A 25,540-nucleotide genomic window follows, 5' to 3' on the forward strand; every position below is an offset into this window, starting at 1 on the left:
CAGCCACCCAGTTAACTAGCTAGCAAGCCAGCCATGCAACTAGATAGCTAAACTGGCCATTGAACGAGCCAGCCAGCCACCTCGGCGGCAAGAGAGTGAGCCCCAGCCAGCCAGCTCGCTTGCCAACGGGCTAACCAACTCATCCATCCGTGAGTCATCGGTGGAAGTTCCACTTTTCTATGGCAGGGGCAAGTCTATTCATAGACAACCACTGTGGACATGCCCCGAAGTGTTATCCTTTGTTTGACCCCCACAGGGATGAAAGACCGAGTGGAACAAAGACCTCCTGTATATCCATAACAGACAGTTGAGGCAAGTGCTGTTAGCAAGCACCACCTATGGAGGCGACGGCACATGAAGGCGAGTGGCAAGCATCACGCCTGGCCGCCTTTGTATCCCTAGTGATGATGCTTACACAATGCACTGCATTGTGCTGATCCAGACGCGCTTCTGTGGCCGTCTGGAACGCTCTTCCTTCAGATATTAGGAACCCACTGGAGCTATTCACTTCGAAATTCAGATTGAAAACAAATTTCTTCAGAACTGCGTTTTGTGTTTAGTTTGTTGTCCTTCCCCCGCTCCTCCGATTAGCACGGTTGGCTAAGTACGGTGCGAAAGAAGTTCAACACACATACGCTCCAGATACTCATTTAAGACCGGGAAGTCAGTCTAGGGTCGCTGGGTTCGTGGCGCTTGTGCCTCGTGTACACAAAGTTACATCTAATCTTCTTGTCAGCAACAACAGCAGCTGCCCATCTGGAACATTCACTTATGGTGGCCAGTAGCCTTGGCTATGCCTCATCCAGAGTGGCGGTGCTCAGTGAGGGTCGTGTGGGGACACGGAGTGAGGAGAGGAGACTTGTCCCAAATTAATAATTAAAATTATTTATCGTTTACGACATTTCTTTAAAATGTAATAAACGCGGCTGGGAAGCGAAGACGAATGTGCCAGCGAGGGGAATATTCGTCTAAGCAGAGGAGGCCGATGAGATGAGAAACTTTCTACACAGATCTGGGGAGACAGAGAGAGAGAGAGAGGACGGCATCCCGTGTGGCCTGTGTACCGAATGCTGCTCAAGACCTACCTGCCAGCGACACTTCACAAGGCCCTCAAAGTGCACCTAGCTTGGCACAAGCGTAGCGGCGACGTCACCGCGGTGGTTCTTGTTGTTGACAAAATGGGGAGCGGTAGTGCAGATTCCTGCTCACCAACACCGGTGACGATTACCTGAACCGGTGGTGCCGGGCCTCCCCCTGGGTTGACTCGGCCTTACAATGAGACAAAGGCGGCCATGCGGGCACTCACGGGTGCTCGTGCTAACAGCACTTGCAAATCCCGGCCTCTGCCTTGTCTCCGTGTAGCGCGAGGAATTTTAGCAAAGTCCGAAGCCTTTCAAATGGGTTCCACTTGGTCGTGGGACCGGAATTACCAGCGTGGTGAAGTATGGTCAAACAACCCAACCCCCCACGTCCGACACGGCGTAGGGGGCCTTCATCCAGCAGTAGATTAACAAAAAGCTGTTACTTATTTTGAAATAATTAATTGTACCTCAGTAACTTCCTCCACATTCTCCACTTTGAAAGCGTCTGTACCGCCACAGTACAATGGTCATGTGCCCATGTCTCTACATCGTGTACAAAGGTCCCCCGTGTAGCCTGTGACAGACTGTGCGGGCAAGTGCTGCGAGCGAGTAGCAGCACCCTATGAAGGCCGGCACTGTGGCACACGAGGGGGTGGGGGTTGCCAGCACCACGCCCGGCCGCCTTTGTCTCCCCAGTGGCGATGTTTACACACCGCACCAGGTAGTCACTTGAGGCTGAGTCGACCTAGGGGAGGTCCAGGACCGCTTCAGAGAATCGTCACTGGCAGTATTGGCCGTGAGCTGGAATCGAGCGCTAACCACGACTACATTACTGCTCCCCATAATGTCTCTGTCCCAGTAGACTCACAGACATTGTTTGGTGATGCGACAAGCACACACACTCGTCAATGACAACACTGGCCTTTGAAATTAAATACATGATAGGCGACGTTTCGGGTAATGTCCCTATGTGCTATGGAGAATTCCCTGTAATCTCGCTATATATACTGCATTCGGTGTATTTCGTTGGCAGAGTTTTTTGACAAGCATGTTGAGTTTTTATACTGACAACCCCTTATCAGACCAATTCAAAGCTTATTCGTCACCTCGTGCCCTTACACATCTCAACGTTCATCCTACAAAGCCCCACCACAAGGGAGAAACACAAACAAACACACAAATAGACACACGTTTTGCCCGTATTGAAACGGCTGTCCGCCGCATGGACGTGAAAACAAAATCCATATTCCCTGCACAAGAATACGGAGCCACCAGTACGGGTTGGCAGCTATGGTCATCGCTTATCTGGGCTACGTTTTGTTGTATAATTAATTGCCCCATTTACTCAGGCAACCCTCACCGAGTCCCCGGGTCACGATCCCTCTCGAGGAGGAGCAGGAGAAGCAGGAGGAGGAGGAGGCTGCCTGCCTGTGGCCGCGAGCGAGCGAGCGAATTGGGCTCCGTGTGCGGAGAAGACCCCAAGCCCAGCACGGCTGTGTGGGCCCCGAGTCGCCCACAAGGGAGACCCACCAATCAACAGATACACAAATAACAAGGTGCTCAGAAATTGCGTGTGTTTTAATGTATCCGTTAAAAATTACATGCGGTCTCCCACAATGGACCGAGCCCGATGATCATTAACGCGTCTGGACATCGTAGAGCGACGGGCCCGGCATGAAAGCAAGACGCATTGGCAACTTGTGATGACTGTAACCTTCACGTTGTTGTTTCTACTTCACACTGTCACTGTAAGGCTGTCTTCCTCTGCACCCCAATGCACGGTGCGACTCAAATAAAGATAGTTATAGCTTACACACAGGTTGTTTAAGGGGTTAAAACCATCCCTAGCTATGTCAGTGAACGCGAGTGGGGAGAAAGGACGTTGCCTAGCACCCCCCCCCCCCCCCCAGCTGGAGTAGGTCGCCAGCCCCTGGCTGCACCTCACGGGCCCCGCAAGGCTTCAACGCCCCCCCCCCCCACAAGCCCCCCCCCCACAAGCCCCCCCCCCCCAACAAGCCCCCCCCCCCCGTGGGTACACAGACAAGTGCCGGTTAGGCTAAGACTAATATCCCGCTAAGATTTGATTTCCAGCTTTTGCGAGTGATTTAGTGGGAGGCATGCGTGCCAGTAGGCGGAAAACCCGGAGGGAGCCAGCGGCGAACAGGAGGAGAAGCTACAAACTCCGACACGGAGGGGCACCCGAGTCGGGATTCGAACCCAGACCCCCCCCCTTCTCGCTGCGAGGCACAGACGGCGTTACCCCACCCCACCGCCAAGATACTCGACGCTGCACGTGCACAGCAGTGGTATATCCCTACAGAGAAGAGGCACGCATAGGAGGAGGAGGAAACGTCTTGATCCTGTATTTTTATGGGCTGTATGTTGGAACTTCTTTCGCGCCGTACGTGGCAAACCCTGCGAATCGGCGGTGCGGAATATGGGCAGGGAGTTGACAGCACGGATGACGCGGGGTGGTGGGGGGGGGTGGAAATTCCAGAGCGTGGGGGCAGCAGAGGACAATGAGCGACCTCCCAGTTACTCTTAACGCACGATCGCTGAATCAGCATTAACGACATCGCTATAAATCACATGGGGCAGGCAGTGCACACTGCAATACAGTTTGAATGTAAATCGACGCTGTGCAGAGAGACAGGAAGCATTTATTTTATAGAGAGTCATTGGCAGAGGGGAGAAAAGTAAAGTCTTGAGTCTGGACTGGAACAGGGGAGCAGGGAGTCGGCAGCATGGACTGCTGGTGGTTGAATCGTTTCATCCCGAATGGACGCAGAGGTAGGAAGCTATCGGCAGGAAAGAAGAGGACCACCTTGAGTCGAGTCAGGGGTGGTGTGGACGACCAGGAGAAGGGAGGTTCAGACCCTGGGAGCAACACGGGAGGATTAACGACCACTGACTAAGACACCGAGACAAGAGGGTCTCTTCTCCGTATGGCTGGTGATGTTGATGTCGAGCAGCAGCTGTAATTTAACATCAAGGTGCTCGACGAGCCAGATGATTGCACAGTCAGCAGTGGCAGTGTGGCCCTCCGTGTTTGTGACTCGGGCACTGAGTCTGCGTTACGTGTCCCGTGGTTCTCTTCTGGGTGGTAACCACCGTCTCTGCATACTGACCCGGGAGTTCTTAATTTCCCGTTTGTGCATCGTCACCAAGCATCCACATCTGCTGCTGCTGCTGCCATGGTTTGTGCAGAGTAAGCTGTTTAGGGTTGTGCCCATGAGCTTCGTGGAAGACTTGAGCGCCAGGAGATCTGCGTCGGGTATTTTACGAGCTGTTTGAGAGAGACGATAGTGGAGGAGGCACGTGGTGCGAGAGATAGTTATCGGTGCAGGAGAGGGACCCCGCCTTGCACCAGATTCAGTCGTGAGGACACGAAGGGGAAGTATGTCCTAGACCCTAAGAGCAGCAGCGGAGGAAGTAATGGCCTCCAATTGAGCGAGTTGTGACAGGCGGATGAAGTGAGGGAGTGAACACACGACGGAGGGGAACCGGGAGGGGGCTAGAGGCAGCAATGTCAGACAACGAGAGGGATTTCCAAACATTGAGAACAGCAGAGGAGAAGTCGGCGCTCTCCCACTGCGCCATCGAACAGTGAGATGGAGGTACCGGTGTCAGACAACAGCAAACCCAGTAACATCTCTGGGACCTTTTAGCCAGTATAAAAGTATGACAAATAAGAATAGGTTTTACCCTTTCTGGCCATAAAACAAGTGGTGTTAAGATATCCAAACACCAAATAGACACCTTTGCAAGGAATCAAGTCTGCATTAACCACACGTACAAACATGCTCTGATAAATATATCCATTGTCTTTGAAACAAACCCCGTAAACATGCTGCAACGTTGGGCCCACGTTGGCATGTGTTTGGAGCCGTTGGCACAACGTTGGCCCTACAACGTCCCGTGTTGTACTGGGAAGAGGGATGTCCAGACCCCTGGAACAGCAAAGGAGAAGGAGCGACCTCCCATTGGAACAGAGAGGGTGAGTGGAGAAGGCTTTATGGAGAGAGCCGAGGGCAAAGGCAGTGTGGACAATGAGGGCACAGATTCTGGATGAGCAGAGCAGAGGGGGGAAAGAAAGGATATCCCGTGAGAGGGATGGGACAGTGGGCACGGTATGATGATGACGACTACGAAGAGAGGTAGTGGGTCATAGGCGGAGAACTAGAACACGGGGGATGTTGGACAACATCAGAATATTTATTTTATACTGGAGGAATCTGATGAGCTATAAAGCGAGTTTTCACAGATGTCTAGTCGGGACGGATCAAAACGTTACAACAACAAACAGCACACAACACGACAGGAGTGTAAATAACTACACAGTATAGGAGAGGTAAACAAAGGGGGGGGGGACGGGTCCCGGACGGGTCCCAGACGATAGGAACATCAGAGGAGAAGGAGCGACCTCCTACTGAGCGTCAACACTGTCAACTGGAGGTGGGAACAGGAGGCCTTGGCTGGCGGAAATAGAATCCACGGGGAATGGGGGGGGGGGGGATTGGGGATGAGAGGGGAGAGTCAGGCAGGGGTGAGTCCAAGGTGGAGCTTGATTTTGTAATGAGTCTGTACACATGTGCTATACAGAAGGGCCATTGCCCGAACCGTTGCCTGTTAAATATGTATACATGTGTATCATGCATACGTGATACACATGTGATGCACATACATGTGACACACATGCATACGTGTGATATACAGCGTCACAACACACAGCGTCACAACACACAGCGTCATCACCATCACCCTTAATTCCAGATCTTCCTCCATGAAGCTCTCACCTCTGAGAGTGAGCACAATCCACCTCCTCAAACTCGTCTGGCTCGTTCCCATGAGACCTCTCTCACACGTGTACATGCTAACACACGTGTACATGCTAACACACGTGTACATGCTAACACACGTGTACATTTCGATTTGAAGCTTTCGTGACTGCAGGGATTCATCTTCTTGGTTCTTTCGGTAAAGTCACGTAGAAGGGAAGTAATAAAATAATAAAAATAAAACACAATAAAATAATTCTCACGGCGTTTCGGCCACAACGCACCTGAGGACGGCTGCTTGCGTTGTAGCCGAAACGTCGTGAGAATTATTTGATTTTATTATGTTTTATTTTAATTATTTTATTACTTCCCTTCTACGTGACTTTACCGAAATAACCAAGAAGACACGTGTACATGCTAACACACGTGTACATGCTAACACACGTGTACGCAATAATTTACACACATGTGTACGCAATAATTTACACACATGTGTATGCTATCACACACAAAGACAAAGATCACCCATTTAGCCTGAATAGACTGTTGGGGCAAGTGCTGTTAGCGAGCACCTACAAATGCCAGGACGACACACGAGAGGATGGGTGGTCAACACCACGCATGGCAGCCTATCACACGCACACATCCTATAACACAATAGGTATGCCCTATAATACACAAACACACGTAGACCCTGTAAGACGTGGATACCATATTTAACACACACTGGGATACCATATTTAACGCACACATGCAATTGCCAGAACACACACACACTGACATGCATATTTTATAACGCTGAAAAGCAACACATTTTAACTCATCACGCCAAACCCACAGACTCACTCTCAGGCTTGTAAAATGGAGTAACGTTCAACACATCGTGTAGAATAACGGTCGTACGCTGCCTCAGCAGAATTCGCATGAGTAAATAAACTGTTCCTCCTCCCCCATGCATTTAACGGAAAATTATTGTCCCATCATCTTCTTCAGCCATTGTCTATCCACTGCTGGATTGCAATCTCGTGGTCGGTGCTGCCGCCCACGTGACCCCCATCCATCCGTCCACCTCAACTCGTCCGCTGCATCTCGGCAGCGAGGGCACTCTGGCGAACGCGTCCGCTCCTTTGACTGCCACTCCGCCACCAGTCTCGGCCATCATCATCAACATCCCCTTCTCGTCTTGCCACGACGCGTTCGTACTGCCCAAGCACATTGTACTGTATTGTTTAGTCTCCTAATTGCCATTGTGATGTCCGATCCGTGCGTGTTCAGTAAGAGCGGGCAATCCAGCTGCCGTGTGCTTGACAGACCACACACCTTGCTGGTGAGACTCAGGACAAGTCAAAACCGATTTGGAGTTTGCCTCCTTTAATAGATGCTGCTGGAACACATGGAGCTGGAAGGCCAATAAATAGGCTAATACCTAAAACGTCGTTATATTTTATTCCTTGAAGGACGTGACAGACTCATGTACACCCCCACGCCAGTGCCGATCGCGGGGTATTGTTTGACCGTACCTCGCCACGATGTGCCACAGTGCGGCTTGGTAGTTCAGATATCGCTTGCCAACTGCTGTTAGCCGTGGCCGAGAATCGAACTCAGGTCGCCGGCTCCGTGTACTCTGCGTGTGAAGTGTCTGGCGCTGGACTCGGAGAGCAGTAGCAGCAGTGATGTTGGAACTCGAGGCTGTGCGTGAAACCAATCAGCCTCTTGTGTTGTAATTAATGGGGCCCACCATCTCAAATATTGGCTTAAATGTGTTCCCTGTGACTGCAGCTAATCAACTAACGCGTCCAGCCATGCCTCTCGCTATACAGCTGGTGCCTATACTTACTACTCTGGTATACCCAGCGAAAACGTATATTCAGTGAGAAATTAAGCTCTGAACATCAGCACGGACTAGTCTAAATGTGTACAGAATGTGAGCTCTCTAGCCATTCTAGAACATTATTGTAATGTATACCAGTCACTCTGGATGGTCAGTGTGTGATGTATCATGTACTAATGGGTTACATTACCTTCTATATTTAACAATATACCGACCGTGCAGTGCAAACTCTGTCAAAATACGCTACGTAAGACAATACCTAACCATAGCACGAAGAGGTATCACAAGGCCAATACGTGGACTGAACATACTGAAGCCCACGCTCATTCATAGAACCATTCACAGACATCCAGAGCCCTGAACACACACACACACACACCTTCAATAAACTTTGAGCACACGCACACCTCTATAGAACACTTACAAACAGACCTCGGTAGAACCATGAACACACACCTTCATATAACCCTGAAGGCACGCCGATATGGAACCCTTAACACACGTGCACACCTTTATAGAACCTTACTCGCACCGGCATAAAACCCTCACCGTCAAAGAACCCTTGCACAGACCTTTATAGAACCATGAACACACCCCGTTACATAGCCGTTCGCACACCCCTTTATATAACCGTTAACACCTTCCTAAAACTCATAATTACAAGACAAAGATCCGCGTATCGACTGCAAAAAACTGGTCAATAGCAGTTAGCGAGCACCTATGAGTAGTGTACTGAGTACTGTACTGACAGCACATGCCCCAACGCCTTTTTCAGCTTTCACACACCGCAATCGGTACTTATTTAAGGCCGAGTCGATCGAGAAGAGGCCCAGTTCTCATATCACGGATCAAGTGATGTTTGCCGGGTTTCGTAGCGCAGTGCGCTAATCACAGCGCCACCACTCCCCATTCACACCCAAAACCACATGCGCAATCACAAAGACAAAGATCCCCCATACAGCCTGCACAGACGAATGGGCCAAGTGCTGCTGGCGAGCACGGCCTACGAAGGGGTAGGTGGTGTTAACACCACGCCCGGCCGCCTTTGCATCCCCAGTGGAAATGCTTACACACCGTGACCAGGTACTCATTGTAAGGCTGAGTCGACCTAGGGGAGGTCCAGGACACACGCACGCACACATGATGCCGTGAAATGAAACGTCAATCGGTCACGAGCGATCACCTGTGACACGTGACACTGCAAGGGACCGCAGCAGCTCGCAGGTAAACGGTTCAATGTGTGCGTGTGTGATGAACGTGTGTGTGTGTATGTGTGTGTGTGTATGTATGTGTGTGTATGTGTGTGTGTGATGAACGTGTGTGTGTGTGTATGTGTGTGTATGTGTGTGTGTGATGAACGTGTGTGTGTGTGATGAACGTGTGTGTGTATGTATGTGTGTATGTGTGTGTGTGATGAACGTGTGTGTGTGTGTATGTGTGTGTATGATGAACGTGTGTGTGTATGTGTGTGTGATGAACGTGTATGTGTGTGTGTGATGAACGTGTGTGTGTGTGTGTGTGATGAACGTGTGTGTGTGTGTATGTGTGTGTGTATGTGTGTGTGTATATGTGTGTGTGTGTGTGTATGTGTGTGTATGTGTGTGTATCTGTGTGTGTCTGTGTGTGTATGTGTGTGTATGTGTGTGTGTATGTGTGTATGTGTGTGTATGTGTGTGTATGTGTGTGTGTATGTGTGTGTGTATGTGTGCCGATCCGACCTTCATAGATGCTCGCCACTTGCCCCAACCGGCTGTTCAGGCTAGACGGGGGAGCTTTGTCTTTGCTTTGTTACAATTATAGAAATGTGCATGTGGGGGGTGGGTCATCGAAGGTGTGATGGTTCTATGCGGGGCTGTGTGTTGTGCCGTGTATGTTTCGCTCTATGAATGGGTGTTTGCACCAAGGATGTGTGTGTGTGCGTCATGGGTTCATTGACTGTGTGCGATCATCGGTGAATAAAGGTGAGTATCGTATGGGTTCAATTAAGGTGTGCGTGTGTGTGTGTTCGCTAGAAGGCATCGTGCAAGCGCATGTCTTTCCGTGGGTGATTGTGCACGCGAGTGTGGATGTGGGGAGCGGTGGCGCAGCAGTTAGCGCACTGCGCTATGCTACGAATCCGGCGACCCGAGTTCGAATCCCGCTCGCCAGTGACGATCTGAAACGCTCCTGGGCCTCGCCCTAGGTCGACTCAGTATCAAATGAGTACCTGGTGCGTAGCGTAAACATCGCCACTGGGGAGACAAAGGCGGCCGGGCGTGGTGCCGGCCATCCACCCCCTCGTGGGCCGACCCGGCCTTCATAGGTGCTCGCTAACAGCACTTGCCCCAAAAAGTCGGTTAAGGCTACACGGGGGATGTTTGTCTTTGGTAAGGATTCAATGAAGGTGTGCGTTCACGTGTACCGGCAAAAGGTGTGCGTGCGTGTGTTGGTGCACACACGCACACACACATTGCACAAACACACACCACACACACCCAGCTCGAGATAGCAAACCAACACGCACCCCGATAACCACACACGTCTCCTGCATATTGTCCCCCATCCTCATCATCCCGCATCAGGCACGCGCGCGCACACACAATTATACATCTTTTTTTAAAGCAAAAACAGCAGCAACAACAGCAAGAACAGAATAAGCATCGCGTTATTTATTATCTGAGTAAATCAGATCGGCCCGGTTCGCATCACCCGGAGAAGAGAGAGAGAGAGAGAGCGCGAGAGAGACTCATCATTGTACTCACTCCGTTGCCGCAGAGTGTGAGGCGTAGTTCAAATGCAGCAGCTATCACAGCGCCATGTTGCTATGCGGATACGAGACGGGCTTTTCGAGCCTCTACACGCGAACACACACTGGCACACACACACACGCACACACTGGTACACACACACGGATACACACGCACACGGATACACACGCACACCGGCACACACACACACACGCGCGCACTCGAGCGGACGGGCAGGACAGGATGGGGATACGTACGGACGGATGCACACACGGACGAACTCGGCCACTCACGCTCTTGACACACACACAGGCAGGCGGGGGGGAGGACACAGGCGTGGGCACACACACACTAACACACACACTGGCACACACACACTGGCACACACACACACTGGCACAGACAAACACTGGCACACACACACGCAGGAACGCAACCGATGCACACACGGGCAGGAGCGGACGGACGAACGGACTCAGGCTCTTACACACACGCGCGCACACACACACGAACGCGCACACACACACACGCATCCACGGAGAGGCGCGGGAGGACAGGCGTGGGCACACACTCGTGCACATACACGCGGATACATACCGCGCTCCCCACCCCCTACACAGACACAGACTTACATACAACATATACACATCGCAGACACACGAACACACACACACACATCCTCATGACACACACATGTACAAACACACCGGTACAGACACCGTTACACGCACACGGCGAGAAACACACCGGCACACACACACGTAGACGTAGAGTCAGCAGACAGACACGCCTCAAGATACACACACAGATACATGTACACACACCTGCACACTGATACACTCACACAGGCAGGCGGACAGACGCGTATACAGATGCATGCGCACAATCACGCAAAGACAAATAGCCCCCCGCCCGTGTAGCCTTAAGAGGCAAGTGCTGTACATAGACACGTACTGATGAGACACCCAGTACTGTAAACCAAGACAGTCACACAGACAAACACCGACACATTCACAAAATGTGCACTTACATCCTACAGACACAGACACAACGCATCTACACACAGACACGCGCAAGTGCCATCGGGGCAATTACTGTTCGCGAGTTCCTATTAAAGTGAATACGACAGAACATTTATACCACTCCAAAGACAAAGATCCCCCGGATGGAATTGGTCGACTGTAGGGGCAAGTTTCTGTGAACGATCACGATGAAAGCCGGCCACGCCACACGAGGGGGTGGGTGGCCAGCACCACGTCTGACCACCTTTGTCTCCCCAGTGCTGATATTGACACGCGACACCAGGTATTTATTTGAGGCTGAGTGGACCTAGCAGAGGCCCAGGGTGGGCACATACACTCAACCACCAATCCACAGACACAATCACACACACACCAGCACAAACTTACACACACACACCAATCCACAGACACAATCACATACACCAGCACAAAGACAAAGTCCCACCGTATAGCCTGAACAGACTGTTCGGGAAAGTGCTGTTAGCGACTGGCACCTATGAATGTCGGCAAGGCACACGAGGTGGCCAACCACACGGGCGGCCGCCTTTGTCTTCCTAGTGGTTTACACACCACACCGGGTACTCGTTTGAGGCTGAGTCGACCTAGGGGAGACCAGTGACCAGTTCAGATTATCGTCACTGGTGTTGGCCGTGAGCAAGAATCAAACACCCACCCACCAATGCACATACAGTATGCAATCATATCCCAGGAAAGACCTCCACTCACCCATCAATCCACAGACACAATCACATTCACCAGCACAGACCTTTGCCGATGCTTACGCACTGTAGCATGCTCTCATTTGAGGCCGAGTATACCTAGGAGACGCCCGTGAAGGATGCGGATACCACTTGCCACTGGTGTTAGCCGTGGTTGGGAATCGAACCCATCGAGTCAATAGTGTAAGCTCAATGCGTGAACCACGCGTAAAAATACAAAGATCCCCCGTATAGCCTTAACATAATGTCAGGGCAAGTGTTGTAAGCGAGCACCTATTAAGATCCGTACGGCCTTGACGTGATGTGGCCAGGACCAAGCCTGGCCGCCTTTGTCTCGACATTTACACACCGCAGCAGGTACACATTTCTTCAGGCTGAGTCGACCTAGGAGAGGCCTAGAACCGGTTCAAATAATCGCCATTTGTGTTGGCATTGAGCGGAAATCGAACTCGGGTCGCCGGGTTCGTAGCGCAACACGCTCACCACCGCTCCCCACACAAAGACAAAGATTCCCCGTATAGCCTTCACAGGCTTGTAGAAGCAAGTGCTGTTAGCGAACACCTCTGAAGACCGGCTCGAAACACGAGGGGCGTGTGTGGTCAACACCACGCCCGGCCGCCTTTGTCTTCCTAAGTGGCCACGTTTACACACCGCACCAGGTACTCATTTGAGGCCGAGTCAACGTAGGGAGAGACCAAAGGACCGGTGCAGAAAATCGTCACCGTCACTGGCCGTGAGCGGGAATCGAACTCGGGTCGCCGGCGAAACGCAGCGCAGTGCGCTAACCACTGCGCCACCGCTCCCCGTCCAGGCCACGCACACACCGACACACAGCGACATATGCACACACGTACCGTGGGCGAGCCCTGCGCACAGCGCCCGACTGGGCAATGGCACGAGCAGTCGACAATAGTACCGGGACGAGGCAGTACGCAGGGCTTGACTGTGCTCGATTCAAGGCCTTCCTCGCGCTGTGCCACGGTCATGGCGAGAGGGGGGGGGGGGGCGGTTTGACCATACTTCACCACGCTAGTCGCCGATGGCGAGTGGTGTGAAGTGGACGGAGACTGTAATGCAATGGCTTCACAAACTGTGAGCTGTGAAATCTGAGTTCAATCCCCCGGTCACGGCTAACATCAGTGGCGAGTGATTGACCAACCCGTGTTGACCAGCGTGGTGAAGTATGGTCAAACAAAGCCCCCCCCGCCCCGCTCCCCCAACAGACGTGTTGGGGCAAGTGCTGTTAGCGAACACCTCTGAAGGCCGGCACAGCACACGATGGAGCGGGTGGCAAGCATTACGCCCGGCCGCCTTTGTCTCCCCAGTAGCGATGTTTACACATAGCACCATGTACTAATTTGAGGCCGAGTCGACCTAGGGCGACGCCCAGGACCGGTTCAGATAAGCATCCCCGGTGTTGGACGTGGGCGGGAATCGAACTCTGTTCGCCGGGTTCGTCGCGCAGTGCGCTAATCACTGCGCCACCGCTCCCTAAAGGCACCCCCCCCCCCCGCGCCAGACATTGGCGGACAATGCTGATGATGATGAATCGAGGACGAGTGACATCATCGTCTTCTTGTCGAATAAGCTCGGGGCAGTGGTCATCTTAGGTGGGAATGTACACGTTCCCAGGGCGGGGCCTAGTCCACCCACATGATACGGAGCACAACATAGATCGTTGTGACGTACTTTGATTGAGATATCATATGCATCGTCAATGCTTTATCATAATCTGTATGTTTAATTGTAAATGTCACCACGGTGGCGAGATGTTAACGAGCTCGTCTGACATACAGGAGGTCGTGGGTTCGATCCCTACACGACCCTGACGCCTGCTGTATATTTGGAATGTGCGTGTCCTCTCTGGACATGGCGAAAAATCCACATTTAGAATCAACGTCAAGCGCTTCGAGTCTTTGGCTGCTGTCAATTTCCACACGATGGTATCAGCCACTTCGTTGAGCGATCATCTGTGGGCGGGTCGCTTCTGGAAAGAAGAGCTGCACAGCTCAGTGAGGCCTTACCTGGGAAAATAACAAAGTCGTTTTGTTTTTATAGTTTACATATTTGCATCCTTCGTGCAAATTGCATCACTCACAACAGTGGCGTAGCTAGGATATTTTGCGCCCGGGGACGAACTATAAAATTGGCGCCCCCCCCCCGTTTAATCACATACCAAAATGTAATTACATGACATGTAGGCTGTGTGTGGCGGGATATATAAACTTTTAGGTTGAGGTGTAGATTTGTGCAGTAGTTTCAGGCTGCCGCGCCCGCCGCAATAAGTTATAATGTAACGTTGTAAGCCTCATTTTGGCGCCCCTTTACCTTGGCGCCCGGGGACATATGTACCCCCCTGCACCCCCCCCCCTAGCTACGCCTCTGACTCACAATCACCGATTAACCACGGGCAAAGTGGAAGGGCAACAGCCAGGCAACGAGGAGCCGGTGCTACCAACAATTTCCCAAGCTCTGTGTCCTATGGAGCTCAAGATGCTCTTCAGCTAATGAATGAATGTGTATACACGTGGCAGGAAACCGGCAACACTCAATCTCGTACGCACGAGACAGACGGAGATGAGTCCACGTTTGTTGTACCACCTTCTGGCGTGTCAGGGCTGTGGCTCCTCCCTCGAGACCCAACGGGAAATGGAGTTTCACAACCATCTGTGCGTGATCCACCAACCTTGGCTGCTGCCTCCACAGCGCTGGGTTACAGCAGCCACGGGCACAAAGACAAAGATCCCCGTGAAGCCTGCAGCAGACTCGGTTGATGCAAATGCTCTTCGCGAGTAGCACCGATGATGACCGGCACAGCACACAAAGGGGATTGGTGGCCAGCACCACGCCCGGACGCCTTTGTCTCCCGAGTACTCATTGTAGGCCGAGTCACCATCAGCCATTGTCTACCCACTGCTGGATGAAGGCCAGCTCACGCTGTCCAGTGGTGCGTTGGGTAACACGAGGCGTATAATGTTCATCACTCCCCAAACTCCATCGCAGCGATACAATTACTTGTCGTGATTAGATGCAAGATATGTTTTACACGTGTATCGGCCTCTAATGGCTGGTGGGGGGGGGGGGGGGCATTCATCGATTAATTAACAATTGTACTCGACATATCCTAACAGCTGTTCGTATAATATAAAGCAAATAATGCACCATATATATACAATATGTGATTGAATGGGGATGAGGCGATTGGATGATATCGTGTGCAGCGAGGTTGGTTAGTTACAGCGCAGGATCGTAAGAGATGGATCTCAAGGACCGGCTCGACGAGCAGGCCTTCACTCAGCAGTGTATTCATCATGGCCGAGTGATCACGATGATATCATTCTAAGATGTCTCATGATGATGATTATGATAACGAGATAAACGATATGAAGTCGTATGTTAAACTGTCACCATGATGTTAAATCCAATGGACGCAGACTGCTGCCATTGACAGATGTAAATGCGAACGATGTTCTTCAAAGCGGTTACGGAACTGTGTGGTGTACATTGTAATCGCGTTTGAGTGGGGCTACAGAGCGCTGGGAGACTTTCATCGTCATGGTCTGTTTAAAAGGCTTAACAGTTGAGTGGCTTGTGTACAATGCAATCATGTTCTAGACGGGCCAACAAGTGGAAGAGGTACGGCCAAGCCTGGGGAAGAGTCGAAAACCACATCTTTGAACTCGGGTGTCCAAAATGTACAGCACAGAGGTTGATTGGTTCTTACTCATGGGGTGGGCAGAGTTGAATCGTCTGGGTGGGTGAGTTCGGGCTTACAGAATGAGTTGAATAGTCTGGGTGGGTGAGTTCGGGCTTACAGAATGAGTTGAATAGTCTGGGTGGGTGAGGTCGGGCTTACAGAATGAGTTGAATAGTCTGGGTGGGTGAGTTCGGGCTTACAGAATGAGTTGAATAGTCTGGGTGGGTGAGGTCGGGCTTACAGAATGAGTTGAATAGTTTGGGTGGGTGAGGTCGGGCTTACAGAATGAGTTGAATAGTCTGGGTGGGTGAGATCGGGCTTACAGAATGAGTTGAATAGTCGGGGTGGGTGAGGTCGGGTTTAGAGAATGAGTTGAATAGTCTGGGTGGGTGAGGTCGGGCTTACAGAATGAGTTGAATAGTCTGGGTGGGTGAGGTCGCGCTTACAGAATGAGTTGAATAGTCGGGGTGGGTGAGGTCGGGCTTACAGAATGAGTTGAATAGTCTGGGTGGGTGAGGTCGGGCTTACAGAATGAGTTGAATTGTCTGGGTGGGTGAGGTCGGGCTTACAGAATGAGTTGAATAGTCTGGGTGGGTGAGGTCGGGCTTACAGAATGAGTTGAATATTCGGGGTGGGTGAGGTCGGGCTTACAGAATGAGTTGAATAGTCTGCGTGGGTGAGGTTGGGCTTACAGAATGAGTTGAATAGTCTGGGTGGGTGAGGTCGGGCTTACAGAATGAGTTGAATAGTCTGGGTGGGTGAGGTCGGTCTTACAGAATGAGTTGAATAGTTTGGGTGGGTGAGGTCGGGCTTATAGAATGAGTTGAATAGTCTGGGTGGGTGAGGTCGGGCTTACATAATGAGTTGAATAGTCTGGGTGGGTGAGGTCGGGCTTACAGAATGAGTTGAATAGTCGGGGTGGGTGAGGCCGGGCTTACAGAATGAGTTGAATAGTCTGAGTGGGTGAGGTCGGGCTTACAGAATGAGTTGAATAGTCTGGGTGGGTGAGGTCGGGCTTACAGAATGAGTTGAATAGTCTGGGTGGGTGAGGTCGGGCTTACAGAATGAGTTGAATAGTCTGGGTGGGTGAGGCCGGGCTTACAGAATGAGTTGAATAGTCCGGGTGGGTGAGGCCGGGCTTACAGAATGAGTTGAATAGTCGGGGCGGGTGAGGTCGGGCTTACAGAGTGAGTTGAATAGTCTGGGTGGGTGAGTCCAGGCTTACAGAATGAGTTGAATAGTCTGGGTGGGTGAGGTCGGGCTTACGGAATGAGTTGAATAGTCTGGGTGGGTGAGGTCGGGCTTACAGAATGAGTTGAATAGTCTGGGTGGGTGGGTGAGGTGTTTATACAGAGACGCTTGGACATCTAAAACAAACCCACAGTGTAACTGGTAATGGCCGAAAAATCCCCAATGCGGCATCATTATTTGCAAATTACTCAATCCGGATCACACAGCAGCAGCAACATTTCCCCCCTGACTGCGAAAACTTGACAGGACCCTGCTGAAAGAGAGTCTTGAGACTCAGCGAATAAGGGGCATTCGTATTATATTTGGGAGCGGAGGTGCAATGGTTAGCGCACTGCACTGTGAACCCAGCTACATGACTGGGCGCTAGAAGGGCGAGATGTTAACTCCCTCGCCTGGTATGCAGGAGGTCGTGGCTTCAATCCCGACCCTGAAACCTGTATATTTATGGTGTGCATGTCTCTCTCCCCGTGGTCGTGAGGATTTTTCTCTGGGTCCTCCGGTTTTTTTTCCCCTCCACATTCCGAAACAAGCGCTTACGAATATTTGGCTCAGAGGTCGCAAACGGGTTTTGATTCCTTACCCGTACCCGGCCGCACCAGGGTCGCAAACGGGTACCCGATACCCGTACCCTACTCGATACATGGCTACCCGTACCCGGCCGGGTATCGGGTAGGGTACGGGTACCCGATTGCGACCTCTGGGATGAAGCCATGTTGCAGGTGTGGGTGGGTTGATTCTAGGAACTTGAATTGTGAGAAGAGACAAGACGTTGGGAAATGAGTGACAAACAGTTACTCACCATTGACTCAAGGCCTACCCGTACCCGTACTCGGCCGCACCAGGGTCGCAAACGGGTACAAGTACCCGGCCGGGTACGGGTAGCCGGGTATCGGGTAGGGTACGGGTATCGGGTACCCGATTGCGACCTCTGATTTGGCTGCAATAAATTTCCACGTGATGAGCCACTTGGGTGAGCTATTATTTTTGATAGCCAGGTTGCTTCTGAAAAAGAGCTGCACAGCTTACCTGGTCAAATAAAAATAGAACAGAAATAGATTCTCCACCACAGTTGACATCAGTGACGAGTGACATCTAAACCGGGTCTGGGTACCCTGCTTGCTGCACCCCAACCTGTTCATCAACACGCATTGAGCAGCGTGGCGAAGTACGGTCAAACAGCCCCCACGAACCAACAAATCCAGCTGCGCGTTGTCCCATTGTAGACTGACACATGCAGTCCCTTCATCGATGGCCAAAATCGGCTTTCGAACCGGCCAAGGAATGGAACGCATCCGAATCGCACGTCCGCCAAAGAGAGACGGAGCTATGAAATCAGTTCGTGACCGGATGGATTGTTACATCAGAGGTGGCGGCGGTGGCTTGGGGGGAGGGAGGCCTTCATTCAGCAGTGGCTTGACCGTGGCTGATGAAATATCAATGTCCCGTTCCAGCATTCGTAATTCGCTCGCAAACTGAAATTGCTTCGGATGGGGGGAGCGGGCGGGGCTGACCGGGGATGGGGGGATGATTTGTGCACGACAATAATCTCAACACATTCATTAACACCGGGAGACGTTTCGGGCGATGAACCCTTCTCAAAGCAGGAAGGGTCCATTGCCCGAAACGTCGCCCATTATATATATCATTCCCGTTTAGGCCCGGGTGTTGTTATTTACGAACGTGTTGTTGCTGTTGTGTTGTTATTTGCGTTTGTGTACCATCACTGCCAACGCAGCAGCGGCGTCACCAAATAATCTGTGCGGCGTCAAAGATCGGCATCTGAGTGACAGATGTGGCGATGGGGGCGAGTTAGCCGAGCCCCCCTCGCTTGCCCCCCCTTGCCCGTCTCTCCGTGCCGTCCCATGGTGCCATCCCACGGTGTCATTCCACGGTGCCATCCTATGGTGCCGTCCCATGGTGCCGTCCCATGGTGCCGTCCCATGGTGCCGTCCCATGGTGCCGTCCCATGGTGTCATTCCACGGTGTCGTCCCATGGTGCCGTCCCATGGTGCCGTCCCATGGTGCCGTCCCACGGTGTCATTCCACGGTGTCGTCCCATGGTGCCGTCCCATGGTGCCGTCCCATGGTGCCAACCCACGGTGCCAACCCACGGTGCCATCCCATGGTGCCGCACTGTCCACGCGGGCGAGGCCTGTGCTCAGCAGTGGGATGTCAAACGCGCGTTGTGCACCGCGTGTGTCTTCACGTCTTTGTCTTTGTTGTCGTAGACCGGTACCGGCGGTGTCAAGATGGACCTCTGTGGAGGAGGAGGAGGCTCGCGAAGGACGCTGCTGAGGCAATCGCCCTCCAACAACAATGGAGGGAGGAGGAGCGACGCTCACAACAACGAGCGGAGTGCCGGGCGGATACAATGCAGCGAGTTGGCACAGTAGGGGGGGGGGGGCACGGGTGGTGTATCTGCCAGTCATCTCAGTCAGTCAACCCATGACACCTGCTGCGCCTGTCTAGTGACCTCCTACCAGCGAGACTTAGAAACGTCACGTAGCCTCAAGCGTGCAACTGGCCTGGCTTTCAAACAGCCAAGGAATGGAACGCGCCCTCGAGAGGATGCACACCGAGGAGATGGAGCGAGGGAATCGGTGATCATTAGCGGATACAACAATAGTGGAGTATTACATCGCAGGGTCAGGTGAGAAGTGGGGCAGAAGCTGTGGAGGAGGAGGCCTACAACTCAACTATTGTGTGTTTTACCAGGTGAGGCGCACCGAGCTACGGAGCGCCTCTTCATAAGCGACCTGCCCACAGATGATCGCTCCACGAGGTGGCTCATTGTGCGGGAACTTACAGCGGCCAAAAACTCTGAACGCGTGTTGATGTTGATTCTAATTGTGGAGCGAAACACCGGAGGACCCGGAGAAAAATCCACGCGACCACGGGGAGAGAGATAGACGCAGACTCCAAATATACAGCAGCAGCAGCAGGCGTGAGGGTCGGGATCGAACCCACGACCTCCTGTAGACCAGGCGAGGTAGTTAACATCTCCTAGCCACCGTGACCGCCTTCGTTCAGCCTGGACTACTACCACGAAGACCAGACGTCTTGGAAGAGATGGGCATACCCACATTTTACTCCGACCGAGGAGCTGTGGGGAGTGCCCATTTATACCGCTGGCTGGACAGAGATGGGAACATTTAAGAAACTTGCCCAATTGTTTCAACTGCAATGGATTATTGGACCAATCTGTGTGCAGATCCGAGTGGCACCCCCCTTCCCCCCATACGTGGTGGGTCTTCTCTGGTTTCCTCCCACGAGAACAAAATCATCGCTTGGTGGACGTGATCAGCCCTCTCAAACCTCAAGCTGCAGTGAGGCTTCAGAACTCGCTGCAGCGTTCCTGTCAAGCACCAGTTGTGCATCTGTTCAAATGAGCGTCGACCCTTCAGGTCCGCGTGGTGGGGCTCCCAACCAACAGCGCGATGCAGTACACTACTACACTCGCCCGCGGAATTGGCGAAACGTCCGAACGTAGCAGCGGGGCCCTCATTAACAACAATACAAAACCCTTGAGATTCGTCGAGGCTTTTCTGGATACATCAATGGGTTATTACTCGTAGTGTACCATTATAATAATTATTACTAAACGTGCTCTCATGCGGATAAAGAGGTGTTTGAATGGGACAGGTGCGTGGCTGTTAGCAACATCGCCGTGCCACTTTGGCATCGGGCGAGGTGCAGAGTTTGCAAAGAGAGCCGAATGAATGGAGCTCTCGGCTCGAAACAGCCCCCATCTCGGGCGCTCGTGTGGACCGCGCGCGGGTCCATGGACGAATCTCTGCACGGACGAGTCTTGCGCGAGTGAGTGTCCGGGCGAGTGTCCGGGCGAGTGTCCGGGCGAGTGTCCGGGCGAGTGTCCGGGCGAGTGTCCGGGCGAGTGTCCGGGCGAGTGTCCGGGCGAGTGTCCGGGCGAGTGTCCGGGCGAGTGTCCGGGCGAGTGTCCGGGCGAGTGTCCGGGCGAGTGTCCGGGCGAGTGTCCGGGCGAGTGTCCGGCGAGTGTCCGGGCGAGTGTCCGGCGAGTGTCCGGGCGAGTGTCCGGGCGAGTGTCCGGGCGAGTGTCCGGGCGAGTGTCCGGGCGAGTGTCCGGGCGAGTGTCCGGGCGAGTGTCCGGCGAGTGTCCGGGCGAGTGTCCGGGCGAGTGTCCGGGCGAGTGTCCGGGCGAGTGTCCGGGCGAGTGTCCGGGCGAGTGTCCGGGCGAGTGTCCGGGCGAGTGTCCGGGCGAGTGTCCGGGCGAGTGTCCGGGCGAGTGTCCGGGCGAGTGTCCGGGCGAGTGTCCGGGCGAGTGTCCGGGCGAGTGTCCGGGCGAGTGTCCGGGCGAGTGTCCGGGCGAGTGTCCGGGCGAGTGTCCGGGCGAGTGTCCGGGCGAGTGTCCGGGCGAGTGTCCGGGCGAGTGTCCGGGCGAGTGTCCGGGCGAGTGTCCGGGCGAGTGTCCCGGGCGAGTGTCCGGGCGAGTGTCCGGGCGAGTGTCCGGGCGAGTGTCCGGGCGAGTGTCCGGGCGAGTGTCCGGGCGAGTGTCCGGGCGAGTGTCCGGGCGAGTGTCCGGGCGAGTGTCCGGGCGAGTGTCCGGGCGAGTGTCCGGGCGAGTGTCCGGGCGAGTGTCCGGGCGAGTGTCCGGGCGAGTGTCCGGGCGAGTGTCCGGGCGAGTGTCCGGGCGAGTGTCCGGGCGAGTGTCCGGGCGAGTGTCCGGGCGAGTGTCCGGCGAGTGTCCGGGCGAGTGTCCGGGCGAGTGTGTGTCCGGGCGAGTGTCCGGGCGAGTGTCCGGGCGAGTGTCCGGGCGAGTGTCCGGGCGAGTGTCCGGGCGAGTGTCCGGGCGAGTGTCCGGGCGAGTGTCCGGGCGAGGTGTCCGGGCGAGTGTCCGGGCGAGTGTCCGGGCGAGTGTCCGGGCGAGTGTCCGGGCGAGTGTCCGGGCGAGTGTCCGGGCGAGTGTCCGGGCGAGTGTCCGGGCGAGTGTCCGGGCGAGTGTCCGGGCGAGTGTCCGGGCGAGTGTCCGGGCGAGTGTCCGGGCGAGTGTCCGGGCGAGTGTCCGGGCGAGTGTCCGGGGCGAGTGTCCGGGCGAGTGTCCGGGCGAGTGTCCGGGCGAGTGTCCCGGCGAGTGTCCGGGGCGAGTGTCCGGGCGAGTGTCCCGGGCGAGTGTCCGGGCGAGTGTCCGGGCGAGTGTCCGGGCGAGTGTCCGGCGAGTGTCCGGGCGAGTGTCCGGGCGGGGGCCGGGCGAGTGTCCGGGCGAGTGTCCGGGCGAGTGTCCGGGCGAGTGTCCGGGCGAGTGTCCGGGCGAGTGTCCGGGCGAGTGTCCGGGCGAGTGTCCGGGCGAGTGTCCGGGCGAGTGTCCGGGCGAGTGGTCCGGGCGAGTGTCCGGGCGAGTGTCCGGGCGAGTGTCCGGGCGAGTGTCCGGGCGAGTGTCCGGGCGAGTGTCCGGGCGAGTGTCCGGGCGAGTGTCCGGGCGAGTGTCCGGGCGAGTGTCCGGGCGAGTGTCCGGGCGAGTGTCCGGGCGAGTGTCCCGGGCGAGTGTCCGGGCGAGTGTCCGGGCGAGTGTCCGGGCGAGTGTCCGGGCGAGTGTCCGGGCGAGTGTCCGGGCGAGTGTCCGGGCGAGTGTCCGGGCGAGTGTCCGGTGCGAGTGTCCGGGCGAGTGTCCGGGGCGAGTGTCCGGGCGAGTGTCCGGGCGAGTGTCCGGGCGAGTGTCCGGGCGAGTGTCCGGGCGAGTGTCCGGGCGAGTGTCCGGGCGAGTGTCCGGGCGAGTGTCCGGGCGAGTGTCGGGCGAGTGTCCGGGCGAGTGTCCGGGCGAGTGTCCGGGCGAGTGTCCGGGCGAGTGTCGGGCGAGTGTCCGGGCGAGTGTCCGGGCGAGTGTCCGGGCGAGTGTCCGGGCGAGTGTCGGGCGAGTGTCCGGGCGAGTGTCCGGGCGAGTGTCCGGGCGAGTGTCCGGGCGAGTGTCCGGGCGAGTGTCCGGGCGAGTGTCCGGGCGAGTGTCCGGCGAGTGTCCGTCCGCTGGGCCGGGCGAGTGTCCGGGCGAGTGTCCGGGCGAGTGTCCGGGCGAGTGTCCGGGCGAGTGTCCGGGCGAGTGTCCGGGCGAGTGTCCGGGCGAGTGTCCGGGCGAGTGTCGGGCGAGTGTCGGGCGAGTGTCCGGGCGAGTGTCCGGGCGAGTGTCCGGGCGAGTGTCCGGGCGAGTGTCGGGCGAGTGTGTCCGGGCGAGTGTCCGGGCGAGTGTCCGGGCGAGTGTCCGGGCGAGTGTCCGGGCGAGTGTCCGGGCGAGGGTCGCGGGCGAGTGTCCGGGCGAGTGTCCGGGCGAGTGTCCGGGCGAGTGTCCGGGCGAGTGTCCGGGCGTGTCCGGGCGAGTGTCCGGGGCGAGTGTCCGGGCGAGTGTCCGGGCGAGTGTCCGGGCGAGTGTCCGGGCGAGTGGTCCGGGCGAGTGTCCGGGCGAGTGTCCGGGCGAGTGTCGGGCGAGTGTCCGGGCGAGTGTCCGGGCGAGTGTCCGGGCGAGTGTCCGGGCGAGTGTCCGGGCGAGTGTCCGGGCGAGTGTCCGGGGCGAGTGTCCGGCGAGTGTCCGGGCCGAGTGTCCGGGCGAGTGTCCGGGGGGGGCGAGTGTCCGGGCGAGTGTCCGGGCGAGTGGTCCGGGCGAGTGTCGGCGAGTGTCCGGGCGAGTGTCCGGGCGAGTGTCCGGGCGAGTGTCCGGGGCGAGTGTCCGGGCGAGTGTCCGGGCGAGTGTCCGGGGCGAGTGTCCGGGCGAGTGTCCGGGCGTGGTGCCCGGGCGAGTGTCCGGGCGAGTGTCCCGGGCGAGTGGTCCGGGCGAGTGTCCGGCGAGTGTCCGGGCGAGTGTCCGGGCGAGTGTCCGGGCGAGTGTCCGGGCGAGTGTCCGGGCGAGTGTCCGGGCGAGTGTCCGGGCGAGTGTCCGGGCGAGTGTCCGGCGAGTGTCCGGGCGAGTGTCCGGGCGAGTGTCCGGGCGAGTGTCCGGGCGAGTGTCCGGGCGAGTGTCCGGGCGAGTGTCCGGGCGAGTGTCGGGCGAGTGTCCGGGCGAGTGTCCGGGCGAGTGTCCGGGCGAGTGTCCGGGCGAGTGTCCGGGCGAGTGTCCGGGCGAGTGTCCGGGCGAGTGCCGGGCGAGTGTCCGGGCGAGTGTCCGGGCGAGTGTCCGGGCGAGTGTCCGGGCGAGTGTCCGGGCGAGTGTCCGGGCGAGTGTCCGGGCGAGTGTGGCGAGTGTCCGGGCGAGTGTCCGGGCGAGTGTCCGGGCGAGTGTCCGGGCGAGTGTCCGGGCGAGTGTCCGGGCGAGTGTCCGGGCGAGTGTCCGGGCGAGTGTCCGGGCGAGGGCGAGTGTCCGGGCGAGTGTCCGGGCGAGTGTCCGGGCGAGTGTCCGGGCGAGTGTCCGGGCGAGTGTCCGGGCGAGTGTCCCGGGCGAGTGTCCGGGCGAGTGTCCGGGCGAGTGTCCGGGCGAGTGTCCGGGCGAGTGTCCGGGCGAGTGTCCGGGCGAGTGTCCGGGCGAGTGTCCGGGCGAGTGTCCGGGCGAGTGTCCGGGCGAGTGTCCGGGCGAGTGTCCGGGCGAGTGTCCGGGCGAGTGTCCGTGCGAGTGTCCGGGCGAGTGTCCGGGCGAGTGTCCGGGCGAGTGTCCGGGCGAGTGTCCGGGCGAGTGTCCGGGCGAGTGTCCGGCGAGTGTCCGGGCGAGTGTCCGGGCGAGTGTCCGGGCGAGTGTCCGGGCGAGTGTCCGGGCGAGTGTCCGGGCGAGTGTCCGGGCGAGTGTCCGGGCGAGTGTCCGGGCGAGTGTCCGGGCGAGTGTCCGGGCGAGTGTCCGGGGCGAGTGTCCGGGCGAGTGTCCGGGCGAGTGGTCCGGGCGAGTGTCCCGGGCGAGTGTCCGGGCGAGTGTCCCGGGCGAGTGTCCGGGCGAGTGTCCGGGCGAGTGGGCGAGTGTCCGGGCGAGTGTCCGGGCGAGTGTCCGGGCGAGTGTCCGGGCGAGTGTCCGGGCGAGTGTCCGGGCGAGTGTCCGGGCGAGTGTCCGGGCGAGTGTCCGGGCGAGTGTCCGGGCGAGTGTCCGGGCGAGTGTCCGGGCGAGTGTCCGGGCGAGTGTCCGGGCGAGTGTCCGGGCGAGTGTCCGGGCGAGTGTCCGGCGAGTGTCCGGGCGAGTGTCCGGGCGAGTGTCCGGCGAGTGTCCGGGCGAGTGTCCGGGCGAGTGTCCGGGCGAGTGTCCGGGCGAGTGTCCGGGCGAGTGTCCGGGCGAGTGTCCGGGCGAGTGTCCGGGCGAGTGTCCGGGCGAGTGTCCGGGCGAGTGTCCGGGCGAGTGTCCGGCGAGTGTCCGGGCGAGTGTCCGGGCGAGTGTCCGGGCGAGTGTCCGGGCGAGTGTCCGGGCGAGTGTCCGGGCGAGTGTCGGGCGGCGAGTGCCGGGCGAGTGTCCGGGCGAGTGTCCGGGCGAGTGTCCGCGGGCCGGCGAGTGTCCGGGCGAGTG

General features: G+C 56.4%; 1 protein-coding gene across 1 annotated transcript in view; it reads right to left on the reverse strand.

Moving 5' to 3' along the window:
* The window catches only part of LOC133358318 (sodium channel protein type 1 subunit alpha-like), a 112,484-nt gene that overhangs the window by 66,163 nt on the left and 20,781 nt on the right, over positions 1–25,540 (reverse strand). The window contains 1 exon segment of the mRNA XM_061576577.1: positions 10,433–10,541. The gene's annotated coding sequence lies outside the window, so the exon portion shown is untranslated.

Source organism: Lethenteron reissneri, chromosome 61, assembly GCF_015708825.2.
Source record: "Lethenteron reissneri isolate LAM-NWPU_2019-01 chromosome 61, ASM1570882v1, whole genome shotgun sequence".
NCBI classification, from domain to species: domain Eukaryota; kingdom Metazoa; phylum Chordata; class Hyperoartia; order Petromyzontiformes; family Petromyzontidae; genus Lethenteron; species Lethenteron reissneri.